General features: G+C 45.7%; 1 protein-coding gene across 4 annotated transcripts in view; it reads right to left on the bottom strand.

Annotated features, from left to right (window-relative positions):
* Positions 1-15,173, bottom strand: part of Dmrt1 (doublesex and mab-3 related transcription factor 1) — a 112,720-nt gene that overhangs the window by 1,459 nt on the left and 96,088 nt on the right. The gene's annotated exons all lie outside the window — the stretch shown is intronic.

Genomic DNA, 15,173 nt, shown 5'->3' with positions numbered 1-15,173 from the left:
ATCAAGCAGGTAAATCGGGCAGCCTGTCAACTTCTTATTTCTCTTGGCTACCACTGGACAACAAAAGTGGGGGAGGGGTGGTCGGCAGGCATAGCTATAAAGTAAAAGGCAGGAAGCCTAAGGGATTTTTTAATAGAAAAGCATAAATTGAATTATATCACACTAAAACATGAAATCTAAGAAACCATTCTATGAACATGAAAAGTCCACCAGGAAACTGACCTTTAAATATGAAGGATACAAAAATAATAATGGGCCCAACAATTTTTTTTTTGCAACCTTAGAAGTCACAGTAGATACAAAATTTAAGCAAAAGGGTCTCTGACCTTCTTAACCTTAGCAGAATTTAGATCCACCCCCAGAACTCCCTTCATGCCTAGTGTGAATGTAATTAAGGGGAAGCTGCCTCGGTAATTTCTCTCCTCATTAACTTCCTGATTGGTTTCGGCCTCAGGATTCTGCCGGGCAGTAGTTTGTCACCAATTCCAAATGGCCAATCGTTAATACTAATGTTTGTGTAACTAACTGCCAGCATCTGCCACGGCTTCTTGTACAACAATAATGGTGAAAGGGTACATTAGTGCTCCTGTGTTAATTCAGCTTGTGTTCATCAATAGGGAAATCTATGATGTAATTAGCAAAATGCACTGGGAGCTGAGTGCCGAAGTCATTTGTAGAGAACTAAATCATAGTGGAAGCTGAACTGGGTCCTGATGTGTTTGCCATCAATACTTATTATGTTTGGAATTTAATAAGGTATATTACCATGCTGAAGAGAGACCTTTTTACAAGAGAACACTATTTACACTTGTTATGGGTTTGGAAATGCATGGTGCCACTTGGGTGCCCCGCAGAAATAACAGAACTGAGATCAAGAAATGGACCTTTAACCACTCTGACCAACCACATTATACCCCAAAGCTCCAAATGTGACAGACACAGACACCTCACCATCCAACAGGGAAAGAGATCATCTGAAAACTTAGTTGTATAAATTTGAGAAGCAATTTAGGTGAATTTCTGACAATTCTTTTTTTTTTTTTTTTGTTTTTTTGTATTGAAGGTATTTGTTGAATTTTCCTTAAAAGAAGGTGTGAGTTTGTAAACTTAAAAATTTTATTGAATAATTTTTTTATAGCTGTCTAAAGGGGAGGTGTGCACATATATAAATACAGCAAAACAACACACACACACACACACACACACACACACACACACACACACACGGGGCCCAAAGAGCTCTTATGTGATTGAAGTACACAATGACTTCTTACTAAATTTGGGTTGTTCCTTGAATTTCAAATTCTTTGCAAGTCACATCCATATGCCCCTCATCAAATATATACATATACAAAGAGATGCTGTCCAAACACTAGACTTTTGCTCAGAAATCATCTTAGCAGGCAGATCTGAAGAGCAGATCGGAGTCTACCTGTTCATCTGCAGAGTCTCACACCAACACCAAACCAGGGGGTTTTCTGTCACCAAGCCACAGGGAAGGGGGTGAATATTTATTGACTGTGTTTCAGAGGTCATACATTGTAGTGAGATGTTTCACCTAGACGCCATTCACTAGCAGAATTACCCTTCCTGATGTATACAGAGGACCCCAAGTCTCTGGCATGCTCTTGCCCCTACACCAGCTTATTTTTTATTATCACAACCCGGAAACTGGCTACTCGACCTTCTGGGTCCCTGTTTGAGATTAAGGGGCCAAACTATCTGTCCTTCCCAGACGGATGCAGAGGCTTCTAGCAGGAGGCAAGGGCCTCCCAGAACTGTCATTGGCACTCAGCGAGAAGCTGAAGGAGGTGCCCGTGTCCCCTCTCATTCAGCCAATTAAGAACTAAGAAAGGGACGACTGAGATTTTACACGAGAAGAATTTGGGACAGCCTCTTTTGCTCCCGGCTGCCCTTTATTTCTGTCTACTGGGACCACAAACATGCTATTACCAAGGCTCTAGTCACATGGACCTGAGTTCCAGAGAGGAGGGAAAAGAAAGAAACTCAATCTGTTTGGAAAAGCACCTGTATTTTTTTTTAAGTGTTTCTCCAGTTTGAACTTAAAAGCACGTTATTTTTACATTTGTTCAAGGATTAGTACTGTCTCTGAATAAGAGGATGTTGAAGTTAATGCCAGTCACAATGCTTAACTCATTTTGGATGGCACCTCATGAAAGTCCCAAGTGCCCACGAAGACTTGGTGTTGTTAGTGACAATGTACAGTCTATTTTAACAGCATCCTTAAATACCGTCCTCTGGGGTACCCAGACATTTAAACAAACTGTATTTAACGTTCCTGCGGGCAAAGGCAGCAATTGTGGCCGTAAATGATTTAGTATCAAACTCGACAGGATCCTTTTTAGCCTTTTAAGTTGACTCTCCTGGGCCCTGCAGAGGGCTGGTTTCAACTCAGAAAACTTGTCTGTGTCACTTGGTAAGCGTGCTGCTGCGAACTCCTGGTGTCCTCGGCACCGAGGGGACACAGCACTGCTACCACGAGAAATTGGTTCCATCTTTCTGGACGCCCGTCTAGTGACATGTGATAAGAACCGTAAAACTGCTCATCCCCTCTGACCTGGTAATTCTCCTCTGGGGACTAACCTAAAGAAAGAGTAATTGGCCCAGAGATGCTCCACGCTCATCATCTACACTGATGATGTTCCGGCTTCGCTCTCGTGCCTGTGTGCATGGGGGAGAGGGCAAATGCTCAGGAAGGGGCAGGAAGCATTAGTAGCAAACTGTCAATTAAGGGTTCTACTTCCCTGTGAGCACTGGGCCTTCCCAGAAACAGAAGACGTGAAGTAAAGCACAGACTGCAGAGGGGAGAGGAAAGCCTGTCCTGCTCATCTGTCCTTCTGTCACAGCCAGGGGTCCTAAGCCCAGGAGGCTGGCCCTTGTGTGAACCAGCAGGTCTGGGACACACTTCCTCTCAAGCCACCAATTAGGCTTACAGCATCTAAGGGCTAAAAACAAACCCATCTTAACACCCCAGCTCTCACCAACAGGGAGAAAACACTTATCGATGGTTTCAATGGTGTTATCTAAACAAAGTATTCTTTTTGAGACATAATACACACTGGAAAAAGGTTAAGAAAAAAAACTAAAAATAATAAAGCAAAACCCACTCAAAACCACACTGTCTTTTGACATTGCAAAGACCCCTGACTTTTAACTTGAATGAGCTGTTGGAATGAAGTTGATGGCCTGGAACGAATAATTCTCTTTCGGTGATGTGAGAAAACACACGATATTCACGCCTGAAGAAAAAAAACACGTTTTTCTTCTGTAGGTTAAACACTATCAAAGCCTTACTAAGAAACCCTTGGAAAATAAAATGCAAATGGCATTCCCTGGGGCTACCAGCTCTTTACCTGGGTGCCCCTGCCAAGGGGGTACCAAAGTGCTGGCCTCTTGCTGGTCTGTAGGCTTAAAGGAATCTGATGAAAAGCTGTGAAAATGTCTTCAACAACAAATTCTTCTGCTTCACGATAGGCACAGTGTTTGGAAATAAAATCGTGTCCAATCAATACCACTTAGCAGATATTTAATGTTTCACAATAGAACGTTCTTCCAGAGTGGAACTGCGGCCCTTCTCACTAACATTGAAAATAATTAGGATTATCTCAGCTGCCGGAGCTTGGCAGGATCAGTATGTACTTTCAAACAGCATTAATTCTTGGCACTCAGAACAAGGGATGAAAGGTAAAGACCTGAATGGAGGGCTTTCTTCCACCTGATCTATCGGGATTAGCTCATTCTTTTCCAGTTCATGCCTGCGCTCCAGTTAAGAGGAAGGCTGAGCTGTAACTGATGTAATTAGAAACCACAAGCTGAGAAAAAAATAGCCCATTATTAATCTCCCCATTTACTAGAAATTTACTAAAAAAAAAAAAAAAAAAAAAGTAATAATCTTTGAAACAATTAAGTGTGTTTTCCCCCTAAGTGGAATTAAAGGCTAGTGATAAGAGCTGGAAGGGATGTATTGGGTAACTCGTTCCTTAAAACTACATCTTAGAAGTCAGGTCTAAAATCTGGGGCCAGCTCTAACGTTCAGTGTGTTGACATGCAGCTGCCCCACCTTGGCTAAGAGGATGGGGTCCAGAACTTGCCGCACTTCCTCCTCCTCAAGGGATTATTCCAACCCTTTCAAGCACTGGGGAATATGGGTTAAGACCGAGGGGAGCTGACACCAGGAAACCCATGTCTACGGAACAGTGACGTATTTCTTTCCTTGTACTCCTGTTACTTGAACTTTCGTACACAATTCACAAAATGATAGAATGTTTTAATTCCCCAAAACCCACAGGCCTATCGAATGCCCTCTGCTACATGCCAGGAGAGCGCTGTTCTGGGAGTCTGCCCATCTGTGCTTACAGCCCTCTTTGCTCTGCTGGGACTGGCCCCTTTGCTGCTCCATGTTGTACTGTTTAGTGTTAATTGTCAACTTGGTAGAATCTAGAATCACCTGCAAGACTGCCCTGTGGGCACACCTGTGAGGGATTGTCTGGGTTGGGTTAGTCTCTGAGCATGCCTGTGGGGGATTATTTTGGTTGCATTCATTGCGGTGGGAAGCCCCGCCCACTGTGGGTGGCTGCATTTCCTAGCTGGGATCATGGACTGTGTAAGTGAAGGAAGGGAACTGCATTCACTCTTGACTTTCTGCTTCCGGACTACAGATGCGGATGTGATGTAACCCAGCTGTCTTAAGCTCCTCCTGCTGTGACGGTCCCCCAACAGGATGGACTGTAACCTGAACTGTGAGCCAGAATAAACCCCTTCTCTCCAAAATTATTTTCGTCAAGGTGTTTTATCACAGCAGTCAGAGACAGAACTGACACTTGCTCACCTGGATTTAACACACAAAGGGAAGAATCCTTTTTGTTTGTTTGTTTGAACATAGAACACAAAAAGGGAAAAGGGCTGGGGGATGGCGAGAATGCTCAGCCAGTCAAAGCTTCCTGCCCATGTGTGGCCAGCCTGAACTCACACGAAGGTGGAAAAAGAGAACCAACCCCACAGAGCTGTCCTCTGAACTCCATATGTGCATCCTGGCACTGCCCCGCCCCCAACATACATTGCATACACACAATTATGGTATTATTTAAAAAGGGGAAATGGTGACAGGTGGTCTGAGGTTCACCTGGGACCCAGGAAGAACCACAGCATAGCATCATTTGCTTGTGGGTCACCATGGTCCACTTCAGTCTCAAAGCCTGTGAGTAAACCAACTGTTCACCACTGCAGCTCTGCCCTCAGGAAGGCTCACCGTCTTTCACTGTCTGCCCCCACACCACCTTGGCACTGGGCATTGAACCATGAGCTCTGCCATCAGATGGTGACACCACAGTAGCACCTTCTGACTCAGTTTCCTCAATCGTAAAAGGAAGGCAAGATAGATAAGCCTCAATATCCAAAGGTCTGCCCGTGCAGATCCAACCAACCTGATCGACAATGACAGAGTCAAAAACATTCCTTTGTACTGGAAAACAAAATAAAACAAAAATTGCACAGGTTCTTTGTTTCTGTTTATTTGTTTTAATAACATCTGTTTAAACAGTACTTACGGATTAGAAATTGTAAGTTTTGTTTGTTCTCTGAGACAGGGTTTCTCTGTGTAGCGCTGGCTGTCCTAGAACTCACTCTGTAGACTAGGCTAGCCTCAAACTCTGAGATCCTCTTGCCTCTGCCTCCTGAGTGCTGGGGTTAAATGTGTTTGCCACCACTGCCAGGCTCATAGTAAATATTATAAGTAACCAAAATATTTAAAGTATATGGAACATTTGTTTACATTATAGACAACAGGACACCATTTTGTTTCATTTTTGTTTTAAGACAAAAACTTCAGCTGTCCTGGAACTCACTCTGTAGACCAGGCTGGCCTCGAATTCAGAGATCTGCTTGTCTCTGGGTAGAGCTACCTGCTGGGATTAAAGGCTTATACAACTACGTTTTGAGACAGCTTCACATAGCTCGTGTTACCTTGCTCTGATGACCCTGAGCTCACCTGGGATTCCAGGAGTGCATCATCACACCTGGCTCAGGATACCATTTTATGGAAGAGACCTCTGAACATCTGATTTCATAACCCACAAGCAGACCCTGAGAACACAGAGATTTCTGTAGCCATTCATCTGACAGTGCAGCACCGAGAATCAAGGAGACAGATTTCCTGTCAACTTTAAGGTCCTAAAGGTGCATCATTACTTCTCTCCTGAGGCACAGGACTGCTTGGAGTCCATGTCTGAGGCGGAACCAAGAAATTAATAATTCTTATTCAGCCGTGGTTTGGAAAGAAAACTAAGTCTCCCCGACACCATAGCTCAAATATCCCCCAAACGTCTCAGGTAAGTCTTCAACACAGCAGAAAGACCGGGAGTTACTGTGAATTCCAAACTGAAACCAGAGCCTACTATTTGAGCTTTTTACAGCATTGTGTGTTGGACTTCAATTACATATAACAGTTTCTGAAGCTGGGCCAACCTACAGGAAGACTTAACTGCAGCGGTGAGGGCAGAGAGCCACGACAGCACCTCATTGACAGAACGAGAAAGGCGTTTACGGGAGAAGAGACAAACCCTGGCGTCACGGAACGAAGACTATCTGAGCGAGTAGAGCCGTCTAACAATATATAAGAACAGTTTGTGGCATAACAGCCACGAAACAGGGCAAAGTCGCACACGGGCAAAAAGAACCTCAAGTCTAACCCCAGATTTAGACTTTTAACTGCAAGTATTTTTTATTTATTTTTGTCTGTCTTTGCATTAGCAGTAAGTCTCTGTGCAAAGACTTTTGAGTGAGACTCACTGTGGATGGCAGGAGTGAGTGGCACTCCTTGGGAACTCTGCGATACAAACAAGGGCTCAAGTCCACATCAAAATGCCACAACAGCGGTGGCCACGTATGTGCAGTTTCATTTGCAAACAGTTAGACCTATGACAATCACAGCCACTATGGTCAACTGAACAAAAGAGAAGCAAGCTCCATGGGCCACTCGCCTAACATGGTGGTGATGCCTTTAGCCCTCGGGAGGCAGAAACAGGTGGTTCTCCATGAGTTAGGCCAGCCTGGTTTTCATGGTGAATCCGCAGCCAGCCAGGGCTAGTGAGAGCCTGTCTGAGGCACCATGTCCTCAAGGCTCATCCATGTTAGAGCATGTGCCCCAACTTCCTTCCTATTAAAGGGTGGGGAATATCCCACTGCTTAGTGTGCAGAATGTTTTGTTTATACAATCATCCAGTGGCCATTTGGGTTGTGTCTACAGTTGGGCTGTTGTGAATAATGCTGTAAACAGGTTCACAAACAGCTCAAGGCTCTGATTCGCATTCTTTTGGGCAGAAGTGGAAATATTGGATCATACAATAATTTAATTTTAAAAGCACTGTTGTATGGTTTTACACACAGTCTGTGCCATCTGACACGTATTCCTTGTACAGATTATAGGTTTCACGGTGCCACTTTACACCCACGTGCCCCGTGTACTTCTCAGATTCACACCCACACTGCCCTGGCTTCTGCCTCCCTCTTCCAGCTGATCCCTCCATTTCCACACAGTATCACTTCTGACTCCGTGTCATCCTGACACCTGTAAGGACTGGGTTTCAATCTTCTGATATCCCTCCTTTCTCCCACTTCTTCCCGTCTCCCCAACCCAGACTGGACCCCCTTTTCATTAACCCCCCCCAATTCAAGCGAAGAGTCACCCTCACTTTACAGTCCCTCCCCAAGGCATGTGAAACCGGAACAGCCTAATACAGTTAGATTAACTAAAGACTCCCGGAACCCACTCATGACCTGCTGTTCGTTGAAACTCCATCTCCTTCTCCCCAGGCAGGGGAAGGGCACCATGTCCTGTCCCCTGTCCTTAGGCCACAAGGTTATCATGTCTCCCAGAAGTTCTTCCCCTTCTCTCACCCAGCCCTGAGCACAGATCTCCTCCACACCGCTGGACTTGCCCCCTCTTGTTGCAGAAGGCTTTAATAGCATTTCCACGAAGGTGGCTTCATATCTTGACTTCCCACAGAAAACCACCTCTGTTCCTGAACGATACTGCTACCATCTGAACCCAAATGGGCTTCCTCCTAGCATACTCAGAGTAAGAGAACCTTCCATTTCCTCCAACATCCACCCAGGTCCTTGATGGTCTGTTACCAGCATGCTCCGGCTCTCACTTGGTGTTCTCTGCTCACCCTTCTCCCTCCCATTCCCAAGTAGCTACTAATAAGTCCTGCTCTCCTGATAACTCCATTGGAATTCTGGCCCATGGCACCTGACACTTAAGCTAATGGCATCTAGTGACCCTCCCTGACCTCCCCAGATACAGACATGTTTTCTTCTCTCTCCGAGATAAAGGAGGTCTATTGGGAAAATGGCTACTATGGCCATCAGACTACGTTTTATGTAGATTTCTTTTATTACGGATGGACTGCTTAAAGCTGTGAGCAACTTGAAAAATGAGCTCGATTCAACAAACACACCTCTAGCCCTGTGTCCAATGACGGAGCAGACACACATCCTTTATACACACACACAAAATGACTGTATAAAATGGCAGTGGATCAGCCCACAAAATAATTCCACACAAATGACAAGGACATTTCTCTTTCCAAACGTTTAAATCCTGGAGAGTTAAGTCTCTACTCTTGCTATCAGAATATCCTCTAAAACGGGGAGGAAGTTCAACTTTAAAAAAACGATCAACACAGCAAATATAAATTCCACTGCCTCCGTCTAATTAACAGGCTGGCACTTGGTCACAATATAATTAATTTCACCCTTAATGCTACTGTTGAAAACTATTTAAATGCTCAGGCACTGACTGCAACCCCCACACGCCTTCCCGGTCCCACATTCTGAGGAGAGCAGGTATTTTCACACTCGGCTCATCTTCTGTGAAGACTAATTAAATCTGTAATTTGAAAACAAGAGTGGAAGTCCAGCCCTCAGAAGGGCTATGGCTTGCCCCCAAAGCAAAAGGCGGAGAGTGAGCACTTCACAAACAGCTTCCTCAGCTCCTTCAAGACAGAGTCCTCTGTTCACTCTGGAAAGTACCGGCTCATCTCCAAAGAGACAGACTGACATAAAGAAATGCTGCAAGCTCCTTGGCAACCAGAAACGTCAAACGGCACCATCTGTTAGGTCTGCACACTGGCTTTTCATGACACCATAGTTCACAGAAGATACAGCTGAGGCAGTTGTCTGGCCACATCTGAGATGTCGGACGCAGTGTTCCATTAGGGAGCAGAATGCCCAGCCATACAGTGTGGACTGAGTTCCTGTTTTCTAACATGCCTCCAGAAGAAGCTAAAACTCTCCCTAAGAACGTGCAAGCTGGTCACCTAATTCAGAGAGGATTTCCTGAGCCACTGCTCTGGGTACAAAAGAAATGGCTGTGACTAAAATGCCTCTACTGTAGTAGAGTATTATTTTAAGGCGTGCTACTTTTGTTTATGTCGCATTTGTTTAGCTCTGTGAAGCTGTGTTACTGTGCCTGTCTAAAACACCTGATGGTCTAATAAAGACCAACAAACAGCAAGGCAGGAGAGAGGCTAGGCGGGGCTGGAAGGCAGAGAGAATATACATAGGGAGAGATCTGGGAGGAGAGAAAGAAAGAGAGGGAGGAGTGAAAGGAGGAGCAGCCAGAGAAAAAGAAAAAGCGAGAGAAGGAGGAGGACTCCAGGGGCCAGCCACCCAGCTACACAGCAAGCCACGGAGTAAGAGTAAGATTTACAGAAGTAAGAGAACGGGAGAAGCCCAGATGCAAAAGTTAAAAAAAAGTTTGTTAAGGAAAGCTGGCTTGGGGCTGGAGAGATGGTTTAGAGGTTAAGAGCACCGACTGCTCTTCCAGAAGTCCTGAGTTCAGTTCCCAGCACCCACATTGTGGCTCACAACCATCTGTAATGAGATCTGGCACCCTCTTCTGTATACATAATAAATAAATAAATCTTAAAAAAAGGAAAGCTGACTATAGAAACCAGCGAAGCTAAGGCCAGGCATCCATAATTAAGAATAAGTCTCTGTGTGTGATTTATTCGGAAGCTGGTTGTGGGCCTCCAAAAGAAAAAAGACCCGAAACAATGAACAACACTCCACTCCTAAGGATGTCTACAATCAAACACACTTGGGGTCAAAAGCCAGCCTGGTGACTTAGCAGTGACATGTCCCCAGACAATCACAGGACAGCTCTGAGCAACTCCTCATCCCTAAGGAAAACAGGAGTTAAATGTGACACCAGTTTGCTCAAACCATGAATTCCATGAACAGGAATCCTGGCCTCTTATTTGTTCCCTGAAGAAGGAACAGCATCAGAAAGCGTTCCAGACACATGACCCCGGAAGCAGACTCAGGAACAAGACGAAGCTTGTTATGATGGCCTGATTTCTGTATCTCCCTCACCTTGTGTTCTGATCTCAGTTGTCCCCAGTCTCCTGGTCCTCTCCTGCTGTTCCCCCTTTGCCAAATTACAGGCCTGTCTCCCTTCAGTCTCCGCTCTAGAAACTGTTCTGAATCGCCAGGCGGTGGTGGCACACGCCTTTAATCCCAGCACTCGGGAGGCAGAGGCAGGCGGATCTCTGTGAGTTCAAGGCCAGCCTGGACTACCAAGTGAGTCCCAGGAAAGGCACAAAGCTACACAGAGAAACCTGTCTTGAAAAAAAAAAAAAAAAAAAAAAAAAAAAAAGCAGATATCATTAGCCGGGCGGTGGTGGCGCACGCCTTTAATCCCAGCACTCGGGAGGCAGAGGCAGGCGGATCTCTGTGAGTTCGAGGCCAGCCTGGGCTACCAAGTGAGTTCCGGGAAAGGCGCAAAGCTACACAGAGAAACCCTGTCTCGAAAAACCAAAAAAAAAAAAAAAAAAAAAAAAAAAAAAAAAAAAAAAAAAAAAAAGAAACTGTTCTGAGTACTTGACATGGAGCTCTTTGCGAAAAGCATCCAGCTACACTAACTCACCAAGGCATGAGCTCCATGCTGCTCAATTGCTTGTTGACAAGTCACAGAGGGACACGCAGAGACGTCAGCTCTGTGGCAGGGTAAACTTCTAAAGTGTCCTCTGCATCACTCACCACACAGAACACACTGCTATCAGTGGACAAATCATTACCTTTCAGTTTTCCTATGTAAGGGTTTGGTTTTGTTTGAGACAGGGTCTCACTATGTAAGCCTTGGCTAGTCTGGAATTCATGACATAAACCTGGATGCCCTCAAAAATCACAGCAATCCTCCTGCCTCTGCCTCCCCAGTGCTGGGACGGCAAGTGTGCACCAGGACACCCAGCCATCAGATTGCCATACTCTCTTGACACTTTTTAGAAGAGCAAGTTCATGGCCAGTTCTCAGTCTGTCTGCATGCTGGGACAGCATCAGCTTGCTCATGTGACTTGCCCCTGAGATCATGCCAACTGACACATGACAACCAGATTCCCCTCACTCTACTTTCCAGATTAGTTAGATGCAGCCCTCATGGCCACACAGCAGTGGACCAGTCTTTAAAAAGCAGACACATAAATAATTGTATTTTTCTGCTTACAGGGAACTCTCCTGTTGCCCAGTCCTGTACTGAGACTTTGGAGTTCTAATTAGGTACTTGATAGAGAAATGACTACAGTGAGTATTCCGTTATTTCCACTCTGAAATAGTAATAGTTCTAACACTGAGCCGGATAAAATCAAGAAGGAAAGAAACACAGGTAGTAGTAGTGTCTAACTAATGCTCTTGGAAGATAAGGGGAGAATTTTTTTAATGCTAAACTTATTTAAAATAATCATTTCTGAATGTGAAGAGGAAAGCGGATTGCAAAAGTAGACAGGTATCAATAAAACCAACAGATGTACCTAAATAAAATCACTTTTAAAATAAAAAAGTACCTCAGTAATGATTTTATGTAAATACAATTTATTTAAAAAGCACCTAGAACCTTTTTATGCCAAAACAAGTAACCAAATAACAACGGATAGGGGGGCATTATTTTAGTAATAAAAAGTGTAATAAAAAAAATCCAAAAGATGGCAAGCAAAGGAACCTGCTTGTGCCTCACTGGAATTGTGGGAGTGAACGGCTTCTGTAATGAGTACAGCTGGTGAGCACCAGGGACCTGAAACAGGAGCCTTGGGAAGGCTGGAGCCCAGCAAGGCAGGAGCAGCAAGTGCTGACTTAGGTGAGCCGGCTTGCAGAGGAGGTGCAGCCCACATTATTTATTAGCATAATTATCAAACATAATGGCTCCTACTGTGTTCAGGGCATTGTGTTTTAAGTGTCTCTCATCTTTACCAAAACCTTCCCTGGAGGTGCTCATTAATATCCCCCTCTGACAGGTTTGAACCGTTGAGACTCAGAAGGCCATTAACATGCCCAAGGACACAGCAGCTGAGTGTCAGCACTCAGGTCTGGACAGTCTAGGAGAAGCCGGAGTACCCTGAAGCAGGTTTGCTGGCTTTACCTTACACCTTGCTACTCAGGACTCCAGTCCTCCTCAATTAGCCTTCTTCTCCTTCAGTTCAAAAACTCAGGGCCTGAGTACCTGTCCAGGCAGCCACAGGGGTGCTGAAAAGGTGGCTTTGAGTGGAGTCGCAGGGTTCTCACCACCCCCTTTTTTGAGACAGGGTTTCCCTATGTAGTCTTAACTGTCCTGGAACCCGCTCTGTAGACCAGGCTGGCCTCAAACTCACAGAGATCCACCTGCCTCTGCCTCCTGAGTGCTGGGGTTAAAGGCGTGCGCCACCTCTGTCTGGCTGCATGTTTCCCTTCTAAAAGTGAAACCAGGAGCCAGCTATGCAGGGTTCCCAATTCCCCGCTCTCTAGAACTTACTTTCTCACAGACTTGAGTACTATCTGATCCAGCAAATGCCACCCTGGGTATGTAGCCAAGGAAGGGAAATCAGGGTCCATGGAGAAATCTGCACAGTCGTGCTCACGTTCCCTGCTGCACAACTCACAAAGGCCATTATCACGAAGCAACTTCCTGTCCGTCGACAGAGCGGTAGAGAAGGCATGCCACACACATCCACACACTATTCAGCCTTCAGAAAGGAACTCTTGCTATTAACGGCAACACAGGCAAACCTGCAGCTCATGCCAACCAAAATAAGCCAGGCACAGCAGGCCAAGTGTTGACAATCCCAGGCTCATGGAGTACCCAGAATAACCTCACTCACAGAAACAGAGACGTGCAGATGGGTTCACAGGGTTCCAAGTTTCATTTATGCACGTGAATAAGTCCTAGAGATCTGTCGTCTGGCACCTATAGTCAACTTTCATGTAAAGGAGCCAGAAATACAGTAAATATAAATAATACAAAAGATGGCAAAGATGGGTTTGTGCCTAACTGTGGCAATTTTCTCTAAACACATCAAGTTGTTTGCTACACAGCTGATACTAACTGTGCATCAGTTGGCTGTTTCGTAAGAGACTTTGGGGATCCATCCTGTGACAGGTGGGGTGAAGCAGGGTGTGGACAATGATTCCGGTTTAGAAGTTGTTGCCACCAATGCCTAATGAAGAAGCTGCTTTGGCCTATGGCAAGACAGGTTAGAGCCGGGTGGGAAATCCAAGCTGAGATACAGGGAGAAGAAAGTCGGTCGGGGAAGATGCTGTGAGTCGCTGGGGGAGCATAGGTAAAGCCATGAAACACATGGCGATACAAAGATGAATAGACATGGATTAATTTAAGATAGAAGAGCAAGTTAGCAATACGCCTGAGCCATAGACCAAATAGTGTGTAATTAAATATAAGCCTCTGTGTGTTTATTTGGGACTAGGCGGCTGTGGGACACAGGAAAACTTTGGGCTACAAGAAGTTATAGCAAAGCTCTGGATTTTCTTTTCATGATCATTTTCTTTTTTGAGCCATATCTGAAGCGCAGGGACTTCAAAGTCCTAAATGGTAGGGCACAGAGGAAGCCCGGTGGTACTGTCCTGGGAAGAAGGGACACCGCCCATAGGCCCTGGAGAAGCCAAGGACATCCATGGAAATGCCAACGATGGCCATGGAGACAGCAAGCACCTGATGCCAGAGGCTTCAGTGGAACTCAAAGATGCGGGGATTTCAGAGCCACAGAGACCACAGTAAAATGAGTTCAAGGAATGGTGTTTTTCTTGGTTGAAGAGGAAAAAAAGGGCAAAACACCCCATCCCACCCCACCCCCTGCTTTGTGCATCTCCTGTTGTATAACTGCTTCCTTCCAGGTTGAAACATTCCCTCCTGTAGAAAGCTCTGTAAGCAGGAAGGCAGAGTATTCCAAGTAGCTTCAGGAAGTACCTGAAACTGACCAGATTCACTAGGCCCCTCCCTGACACAGTAAGCAATAAAAGCTGGGAGTCCCTCTTGGACAAGCCAAGCTGCAAAGATAGACCAGACCTGCTGCTTGGGAGGAACAGAGACCTGTAAAGCCTGGGAGATGTTCAGGCTGGAGTCACTTGGAAAGGACACTCTCTCCAACCTGTTGATCTGCCTGCAGGCCGTGCAGTGTATCCAAGTTCCCATCTTTTGGGAGCTGTCAACCACGCTGGGGTGGGCCTGGGTGATGCAGCTGCCTCTGAGTCATTTCTGCTCTTGTAATAACCACTCACCCACATTCCTGTAAGTAACCCTAGTAAAACTCACTGGCTCGCCAAGTTGAACTCTGGTGGTGTGTGTGACTTTGGTCTGTCATGGGCTCCCTATCAGGGGTGAGTAGATGTGTGTGCATCGTCTCCCCAAAGTTTTGTCTCACAACAGCTCCCTTCAACGGACTCCCGCTGAGCGGAGGTAGCACACAGGTAGAGTGGAGAGAGTCAGTCACAAGGCAGAAAGAAGCTGGGTGAGCCCCGGCAGGACTGTTCCCACAGGTCTTGCACCACACCAAGTGCCCAAAGCACAGAGCGGCAGGATAGGCCCCGGTGCACAGAGGTAGGTAAGTAATTACCCAACTCCACCTCCTGTGACCTGCCATGAAGCCAGGGTGGAGACAATGAAAAATGAACCAATTCACCCCAGCAGGCTTCAGCACCCCCGGTCAGCAGTATCGGCTCCTGCTACATCTAACAGAAACGTTTACTGGCTGGCAGGTCCACTGTGGGGACGGATCTATCAATCAAGGAAGCTAACACAGGGTCCAACTCAGGCTGCAACTTAAAAAAACCTGAGTAAAGGAAATGGTTAACAGCACAGTAATAAACTCTTGGACTCAGACTGTCTCTAA

Source organism: Peromyscus maniculatus, chromosome 1 (assembly GCF_049852395.1).
Source record: "Peromyscus maniculatus bairdii isolate BWxNUB_F1_BW_parent chromosome 1, HU_Pman_BW_mat_3.1, whole genome shotgun sequence".
NCBI lineage: Eukaryota > Metazoa > Chordata > Mammalia > Rodentia > Cricetidae > Peromyscus > Peromyscus maniculatus.
Note: the sequence above shows the minus strand (reverse complement) of the source record. Positions and strands in the feature narration are given on the sequence as shown.